At 38.8% G+C, this 25,213-nt stretch overlaps 1 long non-coding RNA gene across 1 annotated transcript in view; it reads right to left on the bottom strand.

Annotated features, from left to right (window-relative positions):
* Positions 1-13,785, bottom strand: part of LOC105477024 (uncharacterized) — a 182,153-nt gene extending 168,368 nt beyond the window's left edge. The window contains exon 1 of the long non-coding RNA XR_003016915.2: positions 13,408-13,785. This is a non-coding gene — a long non-coding RNA (uncharacterized lncRNA). The remainder of the gene's footprint in view (positions 1-13,407) is intronic.
* Positions 13,786-25,213: the final 11,428 nt, after the last annotated feature.

The raw sequence follows: 25,213 nt of genomic DNA, 5'->3' as shown, positions 1-25,213 counted from the left end.
CAGAGTTCTCCAGTAAGATATTAACAAATATGAAAGATAAATTTTTTTTCATTTGCTTCATTCTTCCATTAAGTACCTTAGAAATCATATCTCAATCAATACATTTGATCTTTTCAAATTGAATTATCTTCTTTTAGAGCGTCAAACAAAAGATGTTTTGAATAGATGGAGCATTTGGTTTATTTTACATTTTGTGATGAATTCCATTTAAGTGCAATTTCTTTAGCAATTGAATTATGTTACTACTTGCTGCAAGTTATTATTCTTTAAAAAAAAAAAAAAGCAAAACTAAAATTTAAAGTGATAAACCAAGATCTCATAACTCTATAGTTGAAAAGTAAAAACTTCTAAAATGTAAAAAATTGTAATATATTGAAGCTATTTCAAATTAATTCTTATGATATTTTACTCATTAATCAGTGCCTTATTTCACAGCACTGAAGATATAATATGGGGAATGATCATAGAAAGATTCATTTACTCAAAAAAATATTTATGCAGTGCCTCTCTGAGCTGGCCCTGTTCTCAAAGTTGGGCCTCAGAGGTAAACAGAGGCAAGGTCCCTTTTGAAAAAGCTTAGCACTTACAAGAGAGAAATAAAGAAACATGGCAAGAAGGAAACCTTGTGTGAGAGAGAGGACTGAGAGGAGCTCACTTAGATTGGGTGGCAGAAGAGGAGGTCCAAGGAGAAACTGAAATCCGAATCCTAGAAGCAGCTACATTAGTGTGTTAGGGCTGCCATGACAAAGTACCACAAACTGTGTGACTTAAACAACAAAAGCTAATTGTCTTAAAGTTCTAGAGGAGAGAAATCCAAGATCAAGGTGTTGACGGTTGGTTTCCGCCAAGGGCTGTGAGGGAAAATCTGTTCCATACCTCTCCCCTGGCTTCTGGTGGCTGCTGGCAATCTTTGGTGTTCTTGGTTTGTACACACATCACCCCAACTCTGCCATCATCTTCACACGGTGTTCTCCCTCTGTGCATGTCTATCTCTGTGTTTCTATTTTCCCTTCTGACAAACTGATCTTGGATTTCCAGCCTCCAGAACTGTGAGACAATATATTTAGGTTGTCCAAGCCACCCAGTCTGTGGTATTTTACAACAGCCCTAGCAAACCAGTATGTGGAACAAACTCAATATTTCACAATAATTTGTCTTGTTTAACTCGCAGCTTAGCGATCTCTAATGAAAACCTTAAATATATTATAATCCAAGAAATGTCTGAAAGTCACTGTCTAGATGCTTTTCTGAGAAGAGCAAAGAAACAATTCTTTTGAAGAAATCACCTCTAGGTTCTTCAAATCAGTGAACACCTGGTATTGTATTGGTCATCTATTTTCTTCTCAACTTTCATTCACACAGTTTGATATCAATATAGATACATTCTAATTGCATATTTTATAATTAGAATAAGTTAGTGGGGTCATTAGATTTCATTTATTTGTCAACAGCTATTTGGTTATTGAGTGAAGTTATTATTTCATTTATTTAAGACTTTTTAATACTAAATTGACATATCCCATCAACCAAATAGAAGCCATGGAAAATTTTTAGTCCCCTCTTGACAAAAGGTAATAATAAAAGATGCCACCACTATCACTTGTCAATGCAAAAGACAGATTCTCTTATCTCTTTACCCAACCCTAGATATCTCTACAGAAAGTTTATATAAATTATTAAATTAAGAATTTCTTACATGTTATTTTCCTAGGAGATGATTCCAGCCTGAATGCAAGGTAGAAATGCCACCACCCTCTAGGTTGTAATCCAGAGATCCTGTGTCTGATCCATAAATAACAAAGTGATTGTTTTTTTTACAACAAGCAACAGGATCCTCTAGGTCAGTCCTCAGGTGGAGGTTTCCCTTGGAAATTGCCCTCAAGTGTTCTCAAAGGTCAGGTTAAAAAAAAACCTGACAACAGCAAAAAAATACTCCAGAGAGCTTCCCTTTTAAACTGCTGGATCAATGTGTCTGTCATCTGACTTGGTGTAAAATGTGAAAACTCAAATCTTAGGTAGCATAATTACCCCATTATCCCATTCCACTGCCCTAAAGTGGCCATCACTCAATTGTCATCAGGTTAGAACATCAGTATCCATGAACCGAAGGAGGAGATTTCTCTCTTAATTCCTGACTGCAATCCTTTTGTCTTTTCCTGCTCTCTGTGACAAAGGCAGTACAGTGCTCTGAGACGAACAGCAGAAGACAGTACAACAAATTAATACAAATGAAGTCATTCCTGAGTGACTCCATCTGCTTTAGAAATAAGGCTCGGACAATAATGTGGCCAAGATCCAGATAATTAGGCCTGACTCCAAATGAAGGCACACAGGTAACTTATAGCTTCATTAACTCTCTTCAAGAAGGCAGACATCCAAAAACTAACCTTAATAGAGGCAGCATATGATCCATTGACAATCTGTTTGATATTAAAAAATGAACTTTGTTTTTGCAACGTTGCATGAACAGTAGGCAAATAACATATGCAACTCAAAATACCATGGACCAAGGCATGGTTTAGCATCCTAGATGCCAGTCTCAAAATTTGGAGAACAAAGCCCTTAATTTTTGTTTACAGAATTTAATCAGAAGGCATTAATAATCTAGCAACTAAGAAAGGCACATAAGGTGTCTGCAAGTGCCTTCTCTCTGTAATCAACAGGAAGATTATTAGGCAATAACAAATGTTATTCATCTTCGTAATGGCTAAATGACAGCCTGTTTAAAAATAACAAATGACTACTCCTCATTGACTATTACAGGGTGAACATGACCTTCACGTATTTTAAGCAAACAAGTCCTCTTTTCAAAGACTTCAGGAGTCCTTTAATTGATAATGATGAGATGTTTTATCTTTACCAAGGGACGCTAAACCTTTTAAGATGCTATTTAAATTGAGATAATTTTATCCAGCCCCCTGAGTTAGAAAAGACCCTGAAGGTCTCCCAATTATTTTTTTTCATAAACAAGGTATTAGTGAACCACAAATGTAATTAGTTAACTGTACTGTGTATAGAAACTTTATACAGAAATGTTTCCTTTCAGTCTTTCCTGATTTTTCTACTGTGGAACAGTGGGTTTCAAGTCACAGGCCAAAAAAATAAATAAAAGATCTTAAAATTGGATTTTCAAAGATTATCTTTACTTACTTTGAAGTACAAGTACTGTATATTTCTCATTACTGTGGATATCAAGGCTTCAACTGAAAGCTCTCTATGGCTTCGAAATAGTTTTGACAATCATAACAAACATAAGTTACAAATGCCTTTTATGGGACTTCAAGTTTTCAGCTTTCTGCATCTCCCAACCGTCACTTTCGGTGACATAACAGAATTGCTCTGTTGCTCCAATGTGACAGAGCAATTCTGACATGCAGGGACCAGAGAGGGAATCACTCAGTGATAACCTGCTAACCTTCCTGACACAGCCAAGTCAGCAAAGAAGCTACTACAACTGCTGCTATTGTTTCAACATCATAAGCCAAACAAACTGTAACTACCCACAGTACTGGGGGCCTTATTCACCTGCCAGAGCCCTGCTGTAGCAAGCAGAATAATGCCCCCCACCAAAGATGTCCATGTACTAATACCAGAGATATGTAAATACACTGTCATAATGGCAAAAGAGATGGCAGATATGATTAAAGACTCCTAGATGGGAGGGGTTAGAGTGACGGACTATGAAGATGAAGGAAGGGGCCACAAGCCAAGGAATGCAGGCAGCTGCTGTAAGATGGAAAAGGCAAGGAAACAGATACTCCCATGAAGCCTCCAGAAGGAACACAGCCCAGCTGAAACTTTGGTTTTAAGCCCATTGAAACTTTGATTTCAGACTTCTCCAGAAATGAACGAAAATAAATTTGTGTTGTTTTAAGCCACTAAGTTTATGTTAATTTGTTGCAGCCACAATAAAAAATTAATACATCTACAGATGTCTTTGAGCTCAAAACTAGCCAGTGGCTTGGGCTTCTGATGGTAAAGTCATCCCTCTCTGGGCCAAAAAAGCATCACTATATAAATAGGCAGGACAATGACAGAATTCCACGGGTAAGATTTTTTTAAGCCAAAAATTAAGTTTCACCAAACTTTTATTTGGAGGCTACAGCTATCGAAGCATTTATTACAAGAAAGAAGTACATATTTTCTCCAAACACAGGCAAGATTCTTTATATTTTAGGCTGGAATTTCTTCTGTAAACTTACAGAGCCCAACCAAATGTTTTCCAAATGTTTTCCTAGCTCTGAGATCCTAAGTCACTTGCCCACATCAGATCTGTCTGCTAACTCTGATATCGTGTAGAGGTATTTCACTTTCATTTACAAGGAAATAAGTTTCCCTTTGTGCTTTATTTGATGATAATCCTGATTATTTCACCTCAGGTCCTGTTTCCTTTAAAGAGAAATTTTAGCTGTAAATCAGCAAAGGTTATTTATCATCGACTTGCCTTTTCTCAGGGACTGAGTATACACATTGATTTTGTAACATGGTTATCAAATTATCTTCATAAATCAGCTAACGGCTAAACAAACAATGTCACAAACAAAAGTAAAAGACATCTTGGTTTTTAAAGGAAGTAATGTGCCTACATTTCCAAAAAGCTATGTGATGTACACCAGCCACTGTAACTAAAAGCATCTCTTTTAAAGTCCTTCTCCTGAGTTCTCAGGACAAATTAGGAGACTATCATGCTCAAGTCTGTGACTTCTCTAAATGAATTTATCTAAAGTAGCATGTCAGCAGGGAGATGGAGAAGGAGTTGTTTTCTGATAAAGCTTGAGGCACATAGTTTAAGTTAACGAGACATGGCAAGAGCAGGTGGGTAATTCGATGTTCACACAGTGTAATGGGCCAAAGGCTAATTACTATTCACTGTAAAATGAACATAAAAGTCGCAATTATGCCTTCATCCTGGTGGATGTGATGTATTAAAAGCTATCAGCTTCACCTTCTGTAATAACAGCTTTTGTCTGTTTGCACCAAGATGTGTGAAAATAAGAAGTATGTGGAAAAGGAGAGCTCTGTGACTTTACACAAGAGCAAACATTGGCTTCTCATTGTCCCGGTTTCTCTGCTCAAGACACAAAGGAAAGACGATGCCCTGTGGCTTAGAAATGTCATTTGTAAATATGATGCTTTCCTTCCTTGGCTATGAAATGCTGCCAAGTTAACTGTTCACATAAGGACTTTTCCCTTGCCGACCCTTCATGTCAATTGTGAACTACAGATAAATACAGAGTTCACAAGGTGAAAGTCTCAATCACGAAGTTCAAGTTGTCAGAGTCAGAGTCGCGTCTGAGTAATGCAGGCAGGCTGAGCTGAGTGTCTACCACCATCTTTGCTAAAGGCATCCAACCAACAGGGCTATTCCATCCTCCTGTTATGCAACTAACGAAAACTTATGAAAAGTGCATGTGGAAGATAAAAAGGAGGAAAGATAATGGATAAGGTTCAGGGATGCCTGTATTGTAGAATAATTCACCTGTGATGCTAGAATGAAAATCTTAAGCATACCAACAGAAAAGAAAACCATGATCTCCTAAGTAGAGGAGAACGGATGCTGAATATCTGAACATCAATCGCAAAAGGAATCCAGCTTGGAGAAAGGAAAGTCAATTCTGACCTTGTCTGCCAAGATCCTGCCACTTGAAGACTTCTAGGATATATCTATAGTTAGTGAGTTTCTAACCATGCATATTCCATGCATCCTGGACACTGCTTTCCTTCTTTACTTTTCGCAGCTTGTTCTCTGATTAACCTTCTGTTCATTATCCCAGATCTATCGCTGATTTATAGATAATCTCCTTTTTCATACCACGGCACCGCTGAGAGGGACCAGCCAGCTCCTTCCTGTCTCTATTTCCTATCTCTAGCTTGACCTCACACTTCTACTGAGAGCTGCCTCTCAAGCAGCCCCAGCGGGTACAGCGTGGTAGTTCCAGGACCTTTCCGTGCACCAGAGGGTCAGGTACTCAGCAGATATTAAAGAGCTGCATGTGAAATGCCAACTCATTTAGGATTGGGGAAATATAATGTATACAGTTATATAACAACAGATCAACTCGGAATTCTCCAAACACAGTGAAGATAATTTTATGGGGAAAAAGGCCTTATATTTGGTATGAAAAGATGTCAGTCTAAGCAGGGATTGTGCTCAGATGATTTCTACCTTTGCTTCAATCCATGCTTCATAAGGACTCTACCTTGATTGCCAAATTTTAAAAGGAAAGTTCAATTTAAACTTACTGATGCCATTGAACATTTCTTATTCTCAAAAGTTGCAGAGATTTTAGGATAGATCTTTAGAACATTGGTTTTGGTTTAAAATATCAGCTTCCAGAGACAACACGGTCACAGCACAAAGTTTTAATCTGTGCCAGGAAAATATCAGTGCCAATGATATCTAACCCACCTGGATCTGTTGTTTGAGTTCTGCCCACCAGCTCTCCTTGCCAAAAGTTGTCCCAAACCATGATGTAGCTGCCAATGTGTCTGAGACCCCGGTCTATTCTCATAATGGACAAAGTTGGGAAATGCAATGATTCTAGAAGCTTCTCACACACACACCTGAGCTACACTATTGTCACTATGGCACATGCCAGACAAATTGAGAGAGTTATAAATACATCCCCAGTACAAATTACATCCCAATGTTCTAATGCATTCTAGCTACTCTGTGGGTGTTGCAATTCAATATTGATTTTATTTAGAGCAAAAAGAGTTATTTGATGACAAAATTTAAATGTATACTGCATAAAAATTCAATTTTTAAAGAAAAGCTTTACTTTCAGATATATTACAACAATAAAACCGCAGCTACCAACATCCTTAACTCCTTCATTGCAATGATCTGAATGTCAAATGCAGTTCTCGACTTCTTTCCATTCTTTAAAAAATGATTTCTCTCATCAAGATAAGGCTGGAGACCACCCAGTAACTCCTGACTTCCCTGGGCTAAATATGTTGCAAGTTTTTTCGTTAATCTTACAGCTTTATAATTTGTCTGAAATAGGCTTGACTGCATTTGTGTTCCCATCATTCTTAGCTTGCCTCCTGATTTTATGCACCCTTGTCTGCTCAAGGAGATTACTAAAGTTACTGATGTGTTTTTAATGTAAATATTCTCCCTTTGTCATGAAAAGGAAAAATTACAAGGATGTCAAGTAATATTGAATGTAAATAAGCCTTTCTCACCTCAGCTCATGCTAAATTTCTACCGCTGAGTAAATAAACTGGTAACAGAGTAGGATTAATGTCAGTGATCCACTAAAGGTTGCTAGTTTGAGGCAGAACAATAAAGCAAAGACTACAAAATACTAATGACGCTTCTGGGTGTTGATATTGCTTGCTTTCCGTGAGGATTCACAGATCTAAATGCTGTTTTGCTAGCATTAACATGGCTGTGGAGCCACTGCAGTACAAACACTGGCAGTTAAAAAAAAAAAAAAAAAAAAAAACTATCTGGCAATTGGACAGATGACCCAGGTGTTAGCAGTAATTCTGTGCCTCATATTTTCAGTTTATTCCCAGAAGTTTAAAGGCACTGAAAGGGACACCAATCATTCTGAGCAAGTAATCAGTCTGACCTAGCACCTAAATGATAGGGAGGGACAGACAGACATTAGTGTAAAAACACACAAACACAAGTAAAGGAAAGGGGAATTGTGACCTTAAACCAAGGGTCAGCAACGTGTCACGGCCTGTTATACGTGGCCTGCAAAGCCAAAATATTTACTATCTGGACCCTGCCATCCTGTTCTAAACACTCCAATGTGGAAATCCATTTGTGTGTGCTCTTGGGGTACTTAACAGGCTGCGGATATTTCTGCAGAAGCCAACCAAGCCTGCTAACCAGGTGTGTGCGTGCGCGCGCACCCTAGTAAGGAACCCTAAAAGCAGACATTGAGATGAGAGTTTGTACGCAAGTGATTTTTTATGGAATGCTCCCAGGAAAAGCCAGTAAGGGAGTAGGGAGACAGGACGGGTCAGAGAAAGAAGCAAAGCGAATGTGGGATTTTAGGCCAAGCTTCAGCTTCAGTCTGATCCTATAGTGAGCTCAGGAGTGTAAATTACACTTCAGAGTTGGTCCCATCTTCCAAGGCAAGGAAACTGGATTCCCCACTCATGCAGAGAGCACTGGTTGTGAGATGAGAGGAGGGACAGATATAAACGTTTAGTGGCTTTTCACTCTCTGGGTATCTAGATCAAACAGCCCCATTAGAAAAGGGCTCTGAAGAAAACCACGGGTGTGTCACTCTGAGCAAGGCACCTGGAGCTGGATAAAGCACAAAGGAACCTACAGGACATCAACGGGCATGAGTGGGTGTAGGTGGAGCACAGGCAAGCCCAACACAAGGTGTGCATGCATTAGCACACACGAGGGATTTTGCAGATAGGATTCAGTGCAGAGTGGCAAAAGATTGGATGCACAACTTTATCAAACTCGTCTAGAGGCCTCTGCTCCACCTTGACACCGTGAAACACCTCTGTCCCCAGCATGAAGCAAAACGATCATTGTAATCATGGTTAATATTTATTGAGCATGGTCAAAATATACTGAGCTCTTTGGATACACTATTTTATTTAATGCCATAACAATTGTGCAAAGTTGGTATCATTGTTCCTTTTTCAGGGATGAGGAACACAGTGCTCTGAGTGGTTAAAATAGCTAAATGATCCAAAAGCTAAATGACCCAAAGATACTTAGGAAGTAGGAGAGATGAAATATAAAGCCAGATGAAGTCTGTCCTGCTCTAAAGCCCTTAGTCTTCCCACTCACCCACCTCTTGAGCTGGGAGAACTGAAGGATACGCCATTCTCTAGAACATTCTGAAAACAAAACTCAACAAGTAATCTCCTCTGTGACACAGTACATGGGAAAATTCAGACGGTGAGAGTGCAGAGAGAGAGACAGAGAGAGAGAAAGAGAGAGAGAGAGGGAGGGAGAGAGAGAGAGAGAGAAACAGACAGTGAGCTGATAAAACCATCTCATGCAAGAGGGTGCCAGGACTTAAAGGGCAACTAGAATGAGATGATCCTCTCTGGTTTGGGTTTTTCAATCTATTTTTAAAGAACGTGAGCTTACTTCTTAAATAATTCAGTAATCAGCTTTCAAATTTGTACCAGATTCTAAGGGAGAAAGGCTGATGTGTATGGGCAGTGGTTCTCAAACTTTACTGTGCATCCAAATTCCCAGAGAGTGTGTCTCAATGCTCATCCCCAGACTCGGCTCTTAGAGATTCTGCTTCCGAATGTCTAGTTGAAGGCCAGGCACCTGGCTTTTTTCTGGAAGGTCTGAGGCAGGTCATCCATAAGTTGCATTTTGAGAAACATGGTTTTAGAAAAATGGGCAAGAATGACTAAAAGAACCCATGTCTACCCAAGAATAGTTGCCTTCCCTGGAATTCTGATAATTTTACAGGTTTCTCCCTCTCTCTTTGTATACATAGAGAGAGGTAGAACTATCCAGGCTGACCAGCCAGAAATGGTAAGAGATTTCACTTACAGACAAGTTAGCCATATGTGACTTCTCAGTATCAATCTGATTCCGATCTAGAGTTGGAAATTAAAAGTTGTTAATTTCTGATATCAAGTGTAATGAACTAGATCCGGATTATTTTTGAGTATAAATATGTGCACCAATTCAGTGTGATTTTTTTTTTTTTTTGAAATTCCAAGATGAGTAGGAGGAAAAACAATTTGGTGTGCTGGCCAAGTTCTGTTCTGGGGTAATTAAAATCTGCCTATTTAAAATTCTTTTTGTAAATTTCAGTAGCTATAGGCTTCTTCTTTACTTCCCGTTCTAAAGGGCCATAGAACAGTGCCAGCGTTAGCTGACTGTCCTATGACTGCCAGGTGACACTCAGTGCAGCAAATGTGGGGCAGTCACATGTAAATCCAAACATGAATTGGACAAGCCATTAATACCAGTATATTATATGAAAACATACTCAAGTAATAAGTTCATGTTTGGCTTTGATTCCAGAGCCTCAAAAACTATATTTCTAAGTGTTGTTATACAAGTGCCATTTAACAATGTTTTGGTCAACAACAGATCGCATATCCAATATTCTAATCCCATAAGATTAGAATAGAGCTGAGAACTTCCTATTGCCTTATGACTTCATAGCTGTTGTAGTGTGATTACTTAATGGTTTTTACAGATTTAGTGTAGTCTCAGTGTACAGTGTTAAAAACATCTACAGTAGTATACAGTAATATCCTAGGCTTCACATTCACTTGTCACTCACTCATTCACTCACTCACTGACTCACCCAGAGCAACTTCCAGTCCTGCAAGCTCCATTCATAAGCCCCCTAGGGAGGTGTACCATTTCGTATCATTTATAGTGTTTTTACTGTACCTTTTCTATGTTTAGATGTGTTTAGATATGCAAATACTTCTCACTGTGTTACAGCTGCCTACAATATTCAGTACAGTAACATGCTGTGCAGGTTTACAGCCTAGGAGCAATAGGCTATATATCCTATGTGTGCAGTAGGCTGTACCATGTAGGTTTGTGTAAGTGCACTCTATGATGTTCACATAACAATAAAGTTGCCTAATGACACATTTCTTAGAATGTATCCCCATCATTAAGTGATGCATGACTGTATTTGGATCTTGTAAGGATAGCTTGATATAGCCAAGGAAATTCATACTAAATTAATAATACATGATTGATTGGAGTGCATCTTGTTATCTAGATAAATAGCGACTTGTCATAGAAAGGGCATTTTCATGCTGTTTGTTGTTGTTGTTCCTGAATCATTCCAATGTGGCCTTAGAATGTTTATTCAGAATAAAAGTTATGCCTTTTTTCTTTCTAAGGATTTTTTAATACTGTCCATACTTTAATGATTGACTTTAATAATGCTCTGAATAAGACAAATAGCAGTAAAAGAAATTAAGAAGGTAAGGAGAAAGGGGACTCACTAGATGAAAGTAGTGGACAAATGAATGGAGAGAAGAAGAGAGAAAGAAAGAGAGAGAGAACATGCAAACTACCACATGGTCCATAAATGAAGACAAAAAGAAAAACATGCCACCAGATGGCAAGTGGGGCAAGAGCCGCTCACAGCCGTTAGAAGCAGAAGCATTCACTATAATTTCTGATATTGCTTTTCTGTCTAAATATGGTGATAAAGCCTCTTTTGACTGGCTTTAGCTTTTGTGATGCAGCAAGGAAACCCATTTGGCAGGAGGAGGACCCATGGCAGAAACAGAAGGCAAGATCCCACAGGGACTGAAAGGGTCTGTGGAAACACAGACATCAAACAAAGGCAATAGATTTAGATTGCTGATTTCAAAATGCTAGAGAGGACTATCTTGGATCCTACAATGGAAATTTACAAAAGCTTCAAGACAGAAACCAGTCTTTGCTTCCACTAGTTCAAGTTACTTCACCTTTTAGCAACAGGCTTATTTCGAGCAACAGTAACTCTCAGATGTGGCTCTCAAGAAAACAGCCTATGGCTTTCTGAGCTCTTATATAAACTTAAGCTTTTCAGACATCAGATCAAACCTATTTTTTCTTAGCAACTGGGATGTTTAAAAATCTAAGTACACTTAATATCAAAATAGAGTACTCTTAGCTGGATATAGATAAGCATAAGAGCAAAAGAGAAGTGAGTTTAGAAATCAAAGGACACCAAATAAAAATAACATTAAAAATACAAAGGCTAGAAACACATCTTAAACATCTCATTCATATGTGTAGTTTTGCATGTTAGAGAGATTATTAATATTTTTATAAAAATACTACTACTAAATTCTAGCAAATCAAAAGTGTTTAAAATACAGAAAGGTTGAATAGAGGACTTCTGGTTGAGAAATATGCAGCTTTTTTATTTGAAAATGCTCAGTAATGCATCGGTTGATTGAAATTGCTAATCAAGGTAAAAGATGTATGATTCAAGCAATTATAGAGCAAATATAGTTTCTTATTTTCAAGACACACAGTGGATGTCTAAACAGGATTTTAATAAACCTTCTGAAATACTTTATAGCTTAGATGCTTTCAATTACTTACTATTTCTTCTTTTTCCTTCTTTTTTTTCTTTTCTTTTTTCCCTTCATCTCTATTACATGACTAGCTAGCTGTAACTATAACAATATGTTCCAGATTTTCTCTTACTTCTTTCATATGCTATAACCAGTAAGTGTTTGGTACAAGAATAAATAAGTGATGGATGAATGGACAGTAGATGGATGGATAGATGAGTAAACAGGTGAATAAATAAGCAAATGAACGAGTGCTGTCTTAGGTCAGGTGTTATGAGGTATAGACGAGAGATGGAGATTGGTATGTGAGGGATTATTGAAGACTGCTCCCACTTACAAAGGAGTGAGGGAAGTAAGATGGGTTGAGCAAGGAGCTAAACAGTGATGCAGTCTTAATAGAAGTCTCAGTAGTTTCCAGAGGGAGCTCTGGAGCTGGGATGGGACCACCCTTTAGAGTTGTTCCATGTTGAGGCAAATGACATGGGCTTTAAATCACACATTAACCAAGAGGGGAGGTGGCATAATTTTGGACAAGTCAGGTCCTTCTGTGGAGGACAAATCCCAGAGAAAGTTTCGCTGACAGGCGTTGGCGACCAACACTTCAGAGTTTGGGAGTGCTTTGGTCCTGAATGGGAATCAGGGTGGTGACCACAGCGCCCACTAGAGTACATTTATATGATTTTTTTTTTAACTAGAGAGTTACCAGGGACTAATGAGTACCCTGAGGTTAGCTGCATCCCCAGTTTTCCAGGAGTAACTAAGTCATAGATGAACTAAATGCATGCCATTTAAAAGATGGTCTTGAGTTCATGTCCTTTGCAGGGACATAGATGAAGCTGGAAACCATCATTCTCAGCAAACTAACACAAGAACAGAAAACCAAACGCTGCGTGCTGTCATTCATAAGTGGGAGGTGAACAATGAGATCACATGGACATAGGGAGGGGAACATCACACCCTGGGGCCTGTTGGGGGGTTGGGGGTAAGGGAGGAATAGCATTAGGAGAAATACCTAATATAGATGACAGATTGGTGGGTGCAGCAAACCACCATGACACGTGTATACCTAGGTAAAAAACCTGCACGTTCTGCACAGAACTTAAAGTACAATAAAAAAAAATTTTTTTTTAAAGATAGTCTTAAAAGCTACCAGTCCATGTCATGAAACAAGGCTCAAGGTCCAACATGTGCACCTGAGACCCAATGAATATAAAACAAGTAACATTACCACTCTCCACTTGACTTTGGTAAGAGCTTGGCAATTTAAGGTTGTATTTCTGCCAAAGGTCTGTATGAAGCAGTTTTGTGCTGATGACTGAGGGCAGATACACACACTGTAGACAAACTATAAAAGAGTAAGATAGAGGTTCACAGATGGGCACTGAAGAATCGCACCAAGCCTCTCACCTGGATGACGGACAAGAAATGCCACGGATAAAATCAGGATTTTTCTTAGGAAACACTCCTAGATCCACTCTCCTTCTTGAGTGACTAATCAATTAAACACTTAAATTCTGAACATGGTCAGATGGTTTTAGTCTGAAAAATAAAATGCATCTTGTAAACCCACATAATGGTGGACGTAATAATGAAGACACAAATAATAGAGTCACATTATTAGCTTTCTTGCCTACACTACTGCTTGCTATTGATGATTTGAAGATATGGCTCATCAGTGTTTCCGGATTCTAAAGATTATGTGCCATCAATAAAGCAAGCACTCCTACTATGAATTAAACCATTATATGTGTTTCTAATAATAAAAATGTAATTTCAATTTTTAAACAGCACTTTATAAATCATTACAGTTGTAAGTAATCAAACAGTAAAAATCCACCAATGGCCTGGAGTCTTGTCACATCTCTCTACAACAGTGAGGTTCCAATGGACACTCAAAAACTACTGCAGGCTGAAAGGGAGAGTCTGCATCTTAGCTGCCAGAGGCTCCTTTGATTTGAACCCAAGCTTTAGTTCACTCCAGGCTACATGAAGCAGTGCCTCTCCAAGACAGAAAATAGATATTTTACAACTTGTGTCGCTGAAGAAGGTCAAACCCACCCTGTACATCCCAAAGTCATCAACACAATTAAAGGGAGAATGGGGTGGGGAGGAGAAGGAGGAACAGAAAGTTAAATTTCACAGATCTATGTATGGGTTAGATCTTGTACCAATCACTTTATTATAACTACACTATTCCTAGAGACACCTCTATTGATGGGAATTTGTCCTAATACAAAAGCCTTCTTAATACCTGAAAAAAAATCCATCATTCACTACCTGTGAGCAGATGAATTCAGCCCAGAGATGAGTCTGCATGAATTATACCTAAAGTTCCCGTTAGGAATCTTTTTCACAGGGAGTAATGTCTCATCATATGTAACTTTGTGGGAAAATGAAAGTACACAGAGTTACTTGGTATGCAAAGCAGGCCCCAACCTACTGTCATGAAGGGGTGATTTGTGAGGTGACACTTCTACTCCTTGCACTTCAATTTCTCCTAATTACTACAAATTTTACAGGAGCCTAAAATGACTTAAGTCTAGATTTTCAGTCCAACACTATTGTGGTCTATTCATCAACCAGTTACCACGATTATTATATGTAGGAAAATATTATCCCTAAATGGTTTCCATGTTCCTGTGTTATCAAAGTGATAACTCCAATGGCTAACTCCTTCCCTTTTCAGGTGATCCTTGCTTGGTATAATGATCAAATGTAGAAATAAGGTCATTGCAGAAATAAAATCATAATTAGGAAATATTTTCATTAAAATTAATTTCAATACCAGAATTTTATGTAAAAATCTAAAATGCAATGATTTACTTTTATAGTCACTAAAAAGAATGACAATTAATAAACTAAACTTAATAAATGATAATAATTTTATGTAAAACTTTAGACTATCAGAAATTATCTTTGCTTTCTAAAATTGCCTATTTTATAATATTTAACATTCAAAAAAGGTAGATAATTCACATTTGACTACAATAAAATTCTTCTAAAATACTTTTGTAATCTAACATCACCTCAAATAAGTTATTGAAGATAAATGTTACTGAGAATTTAAAATAAATGACTGAAAAAGACTAAATTGGTGTAAATGTCTTTTATCCTTAAGATAGTCTATCTAGCCATGTAATTTTTTTCTGTTTTAAAATGCAGTAATAATTAAAGCTTGGTGAAGGTCCCTAGTTTCCAAAATTGATTCTTCAAAAAATGCTGTAAAGGTTTAACATTACTGGCAACAGAGAGGGCAACTGATGGGAGTTATTTTTTAGTAGTTCCCTTATGAAACAAGTCAAATATAATGTTATGGGTTTATGAATTCAATATATCTCTGAGTCTGTTGACTTTAAAAAGTCTTTTCCTAACAGATGGTAATCACTTATTACTTGTGTCTAACAGACAAACGAAATAAACAGTTGTCCACTTATTTGCTTAATTTAGAAGCACCTAACTCACCAACAGTGGAATTATATTTCGAAAGAATGATCGTGAGCTCCTTACTTCAAGGATGGTGCTGCAATAGTTCTTCATGGAAAGTTCAGTTTAGTGTAGTGGTCACAAGGGTGGACTAAGCAACCCATCTTCATAGATTTGAACCTCATCTTAGTCACTTACCTTTAAAATGCTATTTAAACTCTCTTGGCCTCAGTTTTCTCATCTGTAACATGGGATAATAATGGAAATTTCTGTGTAAAGTTGCGAAGATTAAATGCATGAATACACATCATGCCCTCAGAACAGCCCTTTGTAATCAAGAGCTACTTTACATGCTATTTTAAATCAAAAAATAATAAGTTTCTACTTTAGTGCATCTGAATTTAAAACTTAGAATATAAACTACTTTGCATATAAAATCATTGACTTTATTTTAAATGTATACAACATTATTGCCTAATATTTAGCAAGAACCAAGTAAGAAATGACTCAATTCTGAATCTATTCTGAGGCTGTTCTTAGGTTCCAGTAACTATGATCATGCCCAATATGTTACATGTAAGATTCAGTCTTTTACCCCGGTTTTAGTCATCGAGCCTCTGACTTGTTCCTCTAGGTCTGAGTCGCTTCTTTCAGTTTGATCCAGAACACCCTCTTGTCCCCTCAGGCCTCCTGCACAGGAAAACCTTGTTGCTGATCAGTCCTTCTAGCTCATTTTTAACTCCTTCCTGACACTCTCAGTTTGTTTCTTCTGGCATTAACCCATCGCTTCAATCATTAAATGTTTAGTTAGCATTTACTATGTTAAATAAACTGGTTTAGACTTGGTGGTACAGAAAAGCAGCAGCAGACACACGGAGTCATACTTTCTTCTGCAGGGTTTTGCCATCCTAACTAGATACCCACTAGGTACTACCACCAGACATTCCTTCTTGAACTGGCTGCCTGGAATTGCTTGTTTCTACAGCATGTCTTAATGCATCTGTCAGACAGACTTGCTACAATTTATTCAAGAAGTCAAAGCCTTCTTTGATCCCGAAGAAAATCAGCCACAGACTTCATGGAAAGTCAGTGAACATGAAAGGATAAATGCGGCCATCTACTTAGCATCTAGGCTACTCAGAATTCCAAGCATTTGGGACCAGGCCATTGGCTATTTAAACAAGAATGTAATCTGCTCACCAGCCTACTGGCACTGAATCACTCCAAGCCTCCACATGTATCCATTGTTCCTCCTCTGCTCAGCAGAACTGCATGCATACAGAGCACTGCTTACACGGTGCCTTCACCCATCTGCCTTTTCCTGAATCCCAAGCCCAACACTGCCACCTGGATTCAAAGGCTATCACCATAATCCAGGACTATGCGTACCCACACACATGTGCCTCAGGAAGCTGGGCACCTGTCCCCCGAACCCAACTTTACAGAGACACAGGGTTCAGAAGAAGGGGCCCAGATAAAGGGAAATCCATCCATGTCACTGCAGTCGCCCTGAGGAAGGGGACTTTCCTTTAGGGAGCCCTTATTTCCCAAAATACACAAAAATCCAGCAGAGAAATGCTATGCATCCCTCTGGTAGTCAGCGTGTGAGAGAAGATGCAGCAGGTAGGAAACCAGCTTTTGTTGGAGACATGCCAATGTGCAGGGCATCACAATGGATGTGATTCATATCCAATCTCACTTAACTCTTGAAGATGCCTTGGATTAGTTTTATCAAGCCCATTTCATTGATGAGGAAATAGATTCAGAGAAGTAAGCAGTTTAGTAGATCACGTTGAGCCTGTGTAGCACAGCTGGGAGTCTTTCGATGACATAAGGCCACCCTTCCTAGAAGGGTACAGCCACAGAGCCTCTGTGGGGCAACCTTCGTAAAGAGGAGTCAGTGATCAACTTCAGGTGCTGAATGAAGCTTAAAAAGAAAACAAAAAAAAAAAGCAAAACAAACCTAGGAGCTTCTGGGCAATGAGTCGTTATCAGCTTCCGCATGAGCCTGCCAGTAGTCATGACACAAATTTGGTACTACCTGGCTGGAAGGAATATAAATTGTAGGATCTGGGTATGCCCCAGCCTCTCTGCTGTCTCCCAGTGAGCGTACACCAGTCTTAGAACCATTTTCCTCTTCATCTCGCGAGTAGCATTGACTCTTAATTCTGTTCCAAAAGTAGTAACCCTTCAAGTTTACGTGTGCATTTATTAATTGAACAAATACGTTTTGAACCATCAAAGGAGTTCTTGGGCCTTAGACATGAGATCAACGAGACTGGATCATTATCCCTAAAATGTTCACATTCCAGTAATGGAGACAAGTAGTTGAAGAGGTAGCTCAACATAAGTTGCCAAGTACTGTAAGAGGTATTACAAAAGAAGTGTGAGCTGAGGGGTTTTGTGGGATCAGAGGAGAAAGGGGTTTAGATTCACCAACGTTTCCCTGACAAGGCAACACCCAAGCTATATGTGAAGGATGAATGATATATATGATTATTAATTTATGTCTCTGGATGTGGTTTACAATCCGGGTGATCAGAGATAAATTCCAAGCCAAGTGGGGAGTTTTTCTTTACAAATGTTTATAACATAATAACATACTTCTTATCTTGAACTAAACGGAGCTACTGGTGTTTTTCTTTTGGCGTTTTTCATTTTTATCCCAAATCCTTCAGCATACTCACCAAACGCTATAACTCTGGCTCAGGTAGCATTTGGAATATCAACCTCATGAGCCCACACAAATTTAATCTAGGCCCCAGTTTGGCACACTAGTTCTTAACTCTAGTGCATATTTATTTCCATAGAATCTCCAACTAAAAAAAAAAAAACCTAGTTAGGATTCTTTTAAGTAGCATTCTCAATGCTAAATAAAAATAAAAAAGTGTCTTTTATCTTGGTTTGAAACTTTAAAAACAGACTGGCAAATATTCCCTGGATAAAAGATAAATATTTCAAGTGTCAGGACAGCAAATGCAAAGCTTTAACACTAAAACCTATCTGATTAATGCTAAGAGTCTTTAAGAGGTTCTTGGTGTGGCAGCTGTAGGGTATGTACTATCTGCAGGTCCTCGAGGTAGAAGCCAGACCTCAGAATGCTCTAAAGACTGAGTGATAACGGTTTCAAATCACCATGAAGCTTTCCTGCAAGGCAAGGTAAAATCCTTCCATGAAGAAAATATATGCAGATTTAGCTAGTTTCCAAATGGAAAGATGAGCTGCAGAGCTTTATACCGTTTAGAGGTTAAATTTGCCCAGTGGGAAGACCAGTTAAGGAGAATTACAGTAGTTTAGGCTTGAAAAAATAAAAAAAAAGAAAAGCAATGAATCAATGCTCTTAGATTGAGAGCAGTGCTCTTAGGCTTAATGTTATAGTAAGTTATTTTTCCTCTAGAAGAAAAGAAATGTTTTAAATTATATTATTATTGCAATTCATAAATAAGAATATGGCACTGAGTTATTTTAATCTGACACTGATGCTACCAATAATTACAGTTTTCCATTGCAGCAGACGGGTGCTACTATAAGAGGCAAGAAGAAAGCAAGTATAAATAATATCAACATATCTATGTTTTGACCATCAAGACTATTTTTAAAAGGAGTTAATAAGAAATAAAATGAATCTAGTCAGCAAACATTCTGATGTTCTGTCTAGTTAAAGGCAATATTGATACTATTCGATATATATGTTACACAGCATGTAATACAGACAGTCCCCAGCTTACAATGGTTCAACTTACAATTTTTTGACTGTACAGTAGTGCAAAACTGTTGCACTTCCAATGTAATGTCCAGTATTCAATATTCAGTAAACCCATTGTAAACTAAAAATATCCTAAGGCAAAAATGCATTTAATACCCCTATCCTACCGTAGCCTATCATAGTTATTATAGCTTAGCTGTCATAGCTTAGCCTAGATAGGCTATGGTAGGATAGGTGTATTGAATGCATTTTTGCCTTAGGATGTTTTCAATTTACAATGGGTTTATCAGGACATAACCCCACCATAAGTCAAAGAGCATCTGTATTCTCATTTCTAGAATAATGGTACCCTAGGAAGAGCCTGGTCTTGATTTTTGTCATGGTGGTGGTTTTATGGTTTTGTTTTCGTTTTTACCTGATGGCATGTATTTGGAGAGGAATAAAGAAAAAAGAACAAAAAACCTGATGGGTTCAACAAAGTCCAAAACCAGTACCTTCAGGGTTCGACCTGACATTGAGAGCAAAGCTTCTAATCAAGCCAAAAATTTCCAGTTGAGGTCAAAGTCAGTTCAGTTTAAAAAATGTTAAGGAATGTTCTTGTTCCACTGTTTAGCATCCCAGTTTTTTAAATCATACAGTAAGTAACTAATTTCTACAGATACTGAAGACATTTAAGTAAAACCTAACAGAGCTCTTGTCTTGAAACCTATGCCACAGGATCAAGTAGTTTGGCTTGCAGATTTTGTACAAAATTAGTGTCAGAGGATACTTTGAATATGCTTTAAAACTAGCCTGTTCAAAGTCCAGAAGCTTCCATATCCAAAACACTCACTATGCCTTTGTAGATCATTTTTATCCATTTTTCAAAGAAATAAATGCTATCAGATATCAGAAGGATGATTCATCCTCAATAATGTAAATGTGATCAATCTTTGACTCCATCCCAGTAACTGGAAGATTAAACATATATGGTTCATCACTTTCTTTAGCACAGTAGAGATAATTCAAGGAAGAAGGATAATAATGGAGGCATGCAATACTTCTGTCAGAGCGGAGAAGGGAATCAGGAGAGGGCTCAAAGACAGCTTAGAATAGTTTGCTCTCTTGATATCAATCATTGATGTCACTATGGAAAAAAAAAAGAACAATCCTGATGTAAACATGTCACCAAAAAGCATTGCCAAACATCCCCAACTTTGCTGCATTCACTGTGGATGAAAGAATCCTCTTTAGAAACGGAATACAAGAAATTCCATTCTAAAAACAAGGTTGGAAACTAAAATATCTCTTCCTGGTCTCAAATGTGCTACATCACAGCTCTATTCAGCCATGAATCCCCAGTGTCTAGGCCAGCAGTAATAGACATAAAATAAACGTTTATGAATAAATGAGTGAACTACTGATAGGCTAAATGCATCTAACTATGTGAAAGCAAACAACAGTTACACAATTATAAAGCAACTAACAAAAGCCTGGAATGTTTTTATTTCCAGTTGCCCTTACGGTTGCCCACTCTGGCTTTTCCTTTATATGTTAACTGTTCCAGTCCTTAATTTCTCTTTCTGGAAACTGGGGCAAACCTATTGTATCAGAGGTGCTCATGACCAAAACAAACAAATGACAACAACAACAACAAACCAAGTAGGCTCTGTTACCTACTAAAAACATAGCCAGAAACCTGGAAAGGCTTTTCAGCAGACAGAAAGCACAACTGCAGATGTGCCTGGATACCAAAATACTAAATCCTAAAAGAATTTTTAAGTTTCTATTTTATTTATATGTATATATTATCTCTTTATATACTATGTGAGTATATATCATATATAGTCAAGTGTATATATATATCATATAATACACAATATATAGTTAAGTACACATAAATGTAACTATATACCATATATATATATATATATATATAAAAATTGCTTTCTACATAATCCCTAAATATGAGGTCCCACAAGAGTGTATCCAATGTCTTTGCAAGATTAGAATTCCAGCAGGTCCACCCCCTGGATACACTATGCAGTTTCTTCAGCTCAGGTCTTGCCATTTCCTCACGGTTCTGTCGAGAAGTGACTCCTGCTCTTAGAACTCACAGATGTCTCCCATTTATCCACTTTTATCTCCCTTCCTCTCTTACTACCCTCCACAGAATACCCCTCTTGATCCTCCTTCTTAGAGATATGCAGCATCATTTCTTCAAAGAGCTTTGGCATCTCAAATAATAAGAAGAGCCTTTGGTTTCAAGCAGTTTCTGCTTTCTGTTCACTCACTTTAAGCTGTTCCTGAGGTAAGAAACTATAAGGTCTTGATACCTGTCTGAAAAGGTAGGAAGGAAAAATGTGGAGAGAAAAAAAGAAATATTTCAATAGCAGTCACAACTTTTCTGCTTTTATTATCTCTAAAACAACACCTTAGCCCACGTTCACCAAAATTATTCATTCATTCATTCAACAAGCATTGAGTAAGGCCTTCCTGTGTACTCAGCACTTGGAGGAAGTGTTCCATGTGCATAATGCCAACATGGTTCCTGCTCTCTTAAGAGTTTACCATCTAGTTACAGAGACCAAATGACAGGTAAATGAAGACAGGGTAAAAGCGCTGATATAGGGAACTCAGGGCGAAAGAGGGGACAGTAAATCCCAGGCATAGGGCCTGGAGCCAATGAAGGTTTCCCAAATAAGTGACATCTAAGGAAAGCATGAAGGAAGAGTGAGGATCAACCAGGAAAATGAAGGTGGGAGGAGAGAGAGAGGAAATGAAGGAAGGAAGATTTCAGGCTTTGAAAAATAGCCTGTGCGGCCGGGCGCGGTGGCTCAAGCCTGTAATCCCAGCACTCTGGGAGGCCGAGGCGGGCGGATCACGAGGTCAGGAGATCGAGACCATCCTGGCTAACATGGTGAAACCCCGTCTCTACTAAAAAAAATACAAAAAACTAGCTGGGCGAGGTGGCGGGCGCCTGTAGTCCCAGCTATTCGGGAGGCTGAGGCAGGAGAATGGCGTAAACCTGGGAGGCGGAGCTTGCAGTGAGCTGAGATCCGGCCACTGCACTCCAGCCCGGGCGACAGAGCGAGACTCCGTCTCAAAAAAAAAAAAAAAGAAAAGAAAAATAGCCTGTGCACACATTCAGAAAGTGGAAAAAAAAAAAAAAAAAAAAAGCAGCCAAAGATCTAGAAGACAGTCCAATCAGTCCAATATGTCTGGAGAAGAGAAACCCAAATATGTCGCTGATAAGCAGGTGTCAAATCCAGAAAGGTCTTCAGCTTGTTAAAGAGTTTAGGTTTCCTACTACGGGCAATGTGAGCTTTAAGGGGTTTTAAGCAAGAAAAAAACGGCACCCTAGCTGTGGTGTAGGGAACCTAGAATCAGGGAGTCCGGTGTAAAATCAGTTTCAGTTGTCCAGGTGAGAGACGATGGAGCATAAACTAGAGTAGTGGCAGTAGAGACGTCAGGAAGGAGAGGAATTTGAGAGAAATAGAAGAGAGATCCAACAAATCTAGGAGCAAATCTGGGTGTTTGCACTGAGAGGAGAGGTGTCAAGGATTAATCCATCCACTTAATAAAAATATCCTGAGGCTGGGCGTGGTGGCTCACACCTGTAATCCCAGCACTTTGGGAGGCCGAGGCGGGCGGACCACTTGAGCTCAGGAGTTTGTGACCAGCCTGGTCAACACGGTGAATCCTTGTCTCTACTAAAAATACAAAAAAATTAGCCGGGCGTGGTAGCAGGCGCCTGTTATCCCAGCTACTTGGGAGGCTGAGGCAGGAAAATCACTTGAACATGGGAGGCGGAGGAAAATCACTTGAACATGGGAGGCGGAGGAAAATCACTTGAACATGGGAGGCGGAGGTTGCAGTGAGCCAAGATCGTGCCACTGCACTCCAGCCTGGGCGACAGAGGGACACTCCATCTAAAAAAAAAAAAAAAAAAAAAATGTCCTGAGTCCCTTCTACATACAAGCACTGTTCTAAGTGCCAAGAACACAAGGACGACCAGGAGAGTCACACTTCCTAAGGTGAAAATATCGAGAGAATCACAAACTAAACCTGTAGCCACCAAAACAAAATTATAATTAAAATCATATCAAGAGCTATGAAGAAAAATAAAGATAAAGAATACGGTAAGAGAGCATAATGGGGAACTTGTCGAGATTAGAAGGTTAAGGAAGACTTCTCTGAAGTTGTAACCTTGAAGCTAATTCCTGAAGTGCTGAGCCAAGAGACAAATAGAGGAGTGTCCAAGGCAGAAGAAAGAATGTGAAGAGAAGCAGCAGTATTTATTAAGAGATATTCAAAAGGAGTATCCATAGGCCTTGTGACCAATGGGGTGTGTGGACCAAGGGAGAAGGATGCCTAAGGGATCATTCCCAGATCTCAGACATGAACAACTAAGGGGCAGCCCCAGATAACAATGAGCTCTTTCAGCACAATCTCTTTCTTCATAACAAACTGCCAAGCACTAGGCATCAAACATTTTTTCTGTGTGAGATGTGGTGACACAACTCATTGTCTTCAGACAGGCTGGCCAGACTCAAAGTCAGAAAAAAATGGGTATAAACTATATTTTTCAGCCAGGCACAGTGGTTCATGCCTGTAATCCCAGCACTTTGGGAGGCCGAGGTGGATGGATCACTTGAGGTCAGGAGTTTGAGATCTGCCTGGTCAACATGGCAAACATGGTCAGCATGGCAAAACCCGATGTCTACTAAAAAAAAAAATACAAAAATTAGCCAGGTGTAGCGGTACACACCTCCCAGCTATTCAGGAGGCTGGGGCAGGAGAATCGCATGAACCCAAGAGGTAGAGGTAGCAGTAAGCTTAGATTGTGCCACTGCACTCCAGCCTGGGTGACACAGCAAGACTCCATCTCAATAAATAAATAAATAAATAAATAAATAAATAAATAAATACTCTTTTTGTCTTCATACAGAGAATCCACCCCTCCTCTTCGCAGCTTTTCTCCTGAGTATGACCATGTCACCTTCTTGAGTCTCTACAAAGACCAAGGCCTTCAACTGAGTTGTAGGCACTGCTCTGCTAAGCCCCAGTTGAGAATGATTCTGATTAATTGGTAATGGCCAGGAAGGTTCTAGCCCTTTCAGATGACTGGTTTACACTTCAAAGGGAATATTTCATGCCTTAAGCTACTACTGATTTTCACACATTTTAAACAGTAGAATCATTTTATCAAACTTACAAATTTATTCTTACAAAGAAGCTCAGCCAAGAGACAAATGAAAAGGGAGCGGTTCTGGAGGAAGCTGGGGCAGAGGGTCCTGAGCCTCACCCATCGTTCTCCTCACCTCCTTGCCTCTCCCAAGTTATCCCTGTAGAATTTAGAGCTTTTGCCCCAATTCAAGGTTAAGTTGGGGGAAAACAGCAGAAATCTGGGATCAAGTAAGAAACAGGTCTTCTCAAATCATAATATGAAAGCTAGCAAAAAATAAAAGGAAAGCAAACCCAACAATTCTTATGATCCTTTTCTTTTTATAAAAATGATGTCTTAACTATCCATTACAGTATGCGCGAAATGAAAACAGAACAGGCAAATCATCTGTCAGGGCTTGGCAAGAAGCAGATGGGACTCTCAGGCTGGGTCATTTGAGGGAAGTTGAGTAAATGCATACACCCATGTGAGAGGCACAGGAATAACAGTGAATCCCATTAAAGCAGGCTGGAGTGATCATCTGTGGGGTATGAGGAGAGGCCCAGTTAGGAACAGGTTCTCTAAGTCAGGGAGCAGCCAGCCTGGGTGCCTCCTTAGGAAAAAGGCTGAGGAAAATGCTGTTACCTTACTCAGATTTAACTGTGACCTCCTGTACCCAAAAGCCAGAAAACAAGGAAACCCGTTGAGACATACCCTCAGAGCTGAGTGAAAAAGGGTAGAAACTAAATCTGGAGCAAGAAACAGGAAATACGCAGCACAGGCAATTAACATGACTTGTAGGTGCATGAATATTTTAATATAATTTGAATACTTGGATTACAGTAAAACACCACAGCATGCGACATTATATAAAATAGCAATTCATATAGTGTTAAGTTCAGGAAAATGATGTAAGCTCATAAATGCTAAAAATAATA

This window comes from Macaca nemestrina, chromosome 19, assembly GCF_043159975.1.
Source record: "Macaca nemestrina isolate mMacNem1 chromosome 19, mMacNem.hap1, whole genome shotgun sequence".
Taxonomy (NCBI): Eukaryota; Metazoa; Chordata; class Mammalia; order Primates; family Cercopithecidae; genus Macaca; species Macaca nemestrina.
Note: the sequence above shows the minus strand (reverse complement) of the source record. Positions and strands in the feature narration are given on the sequence as shown.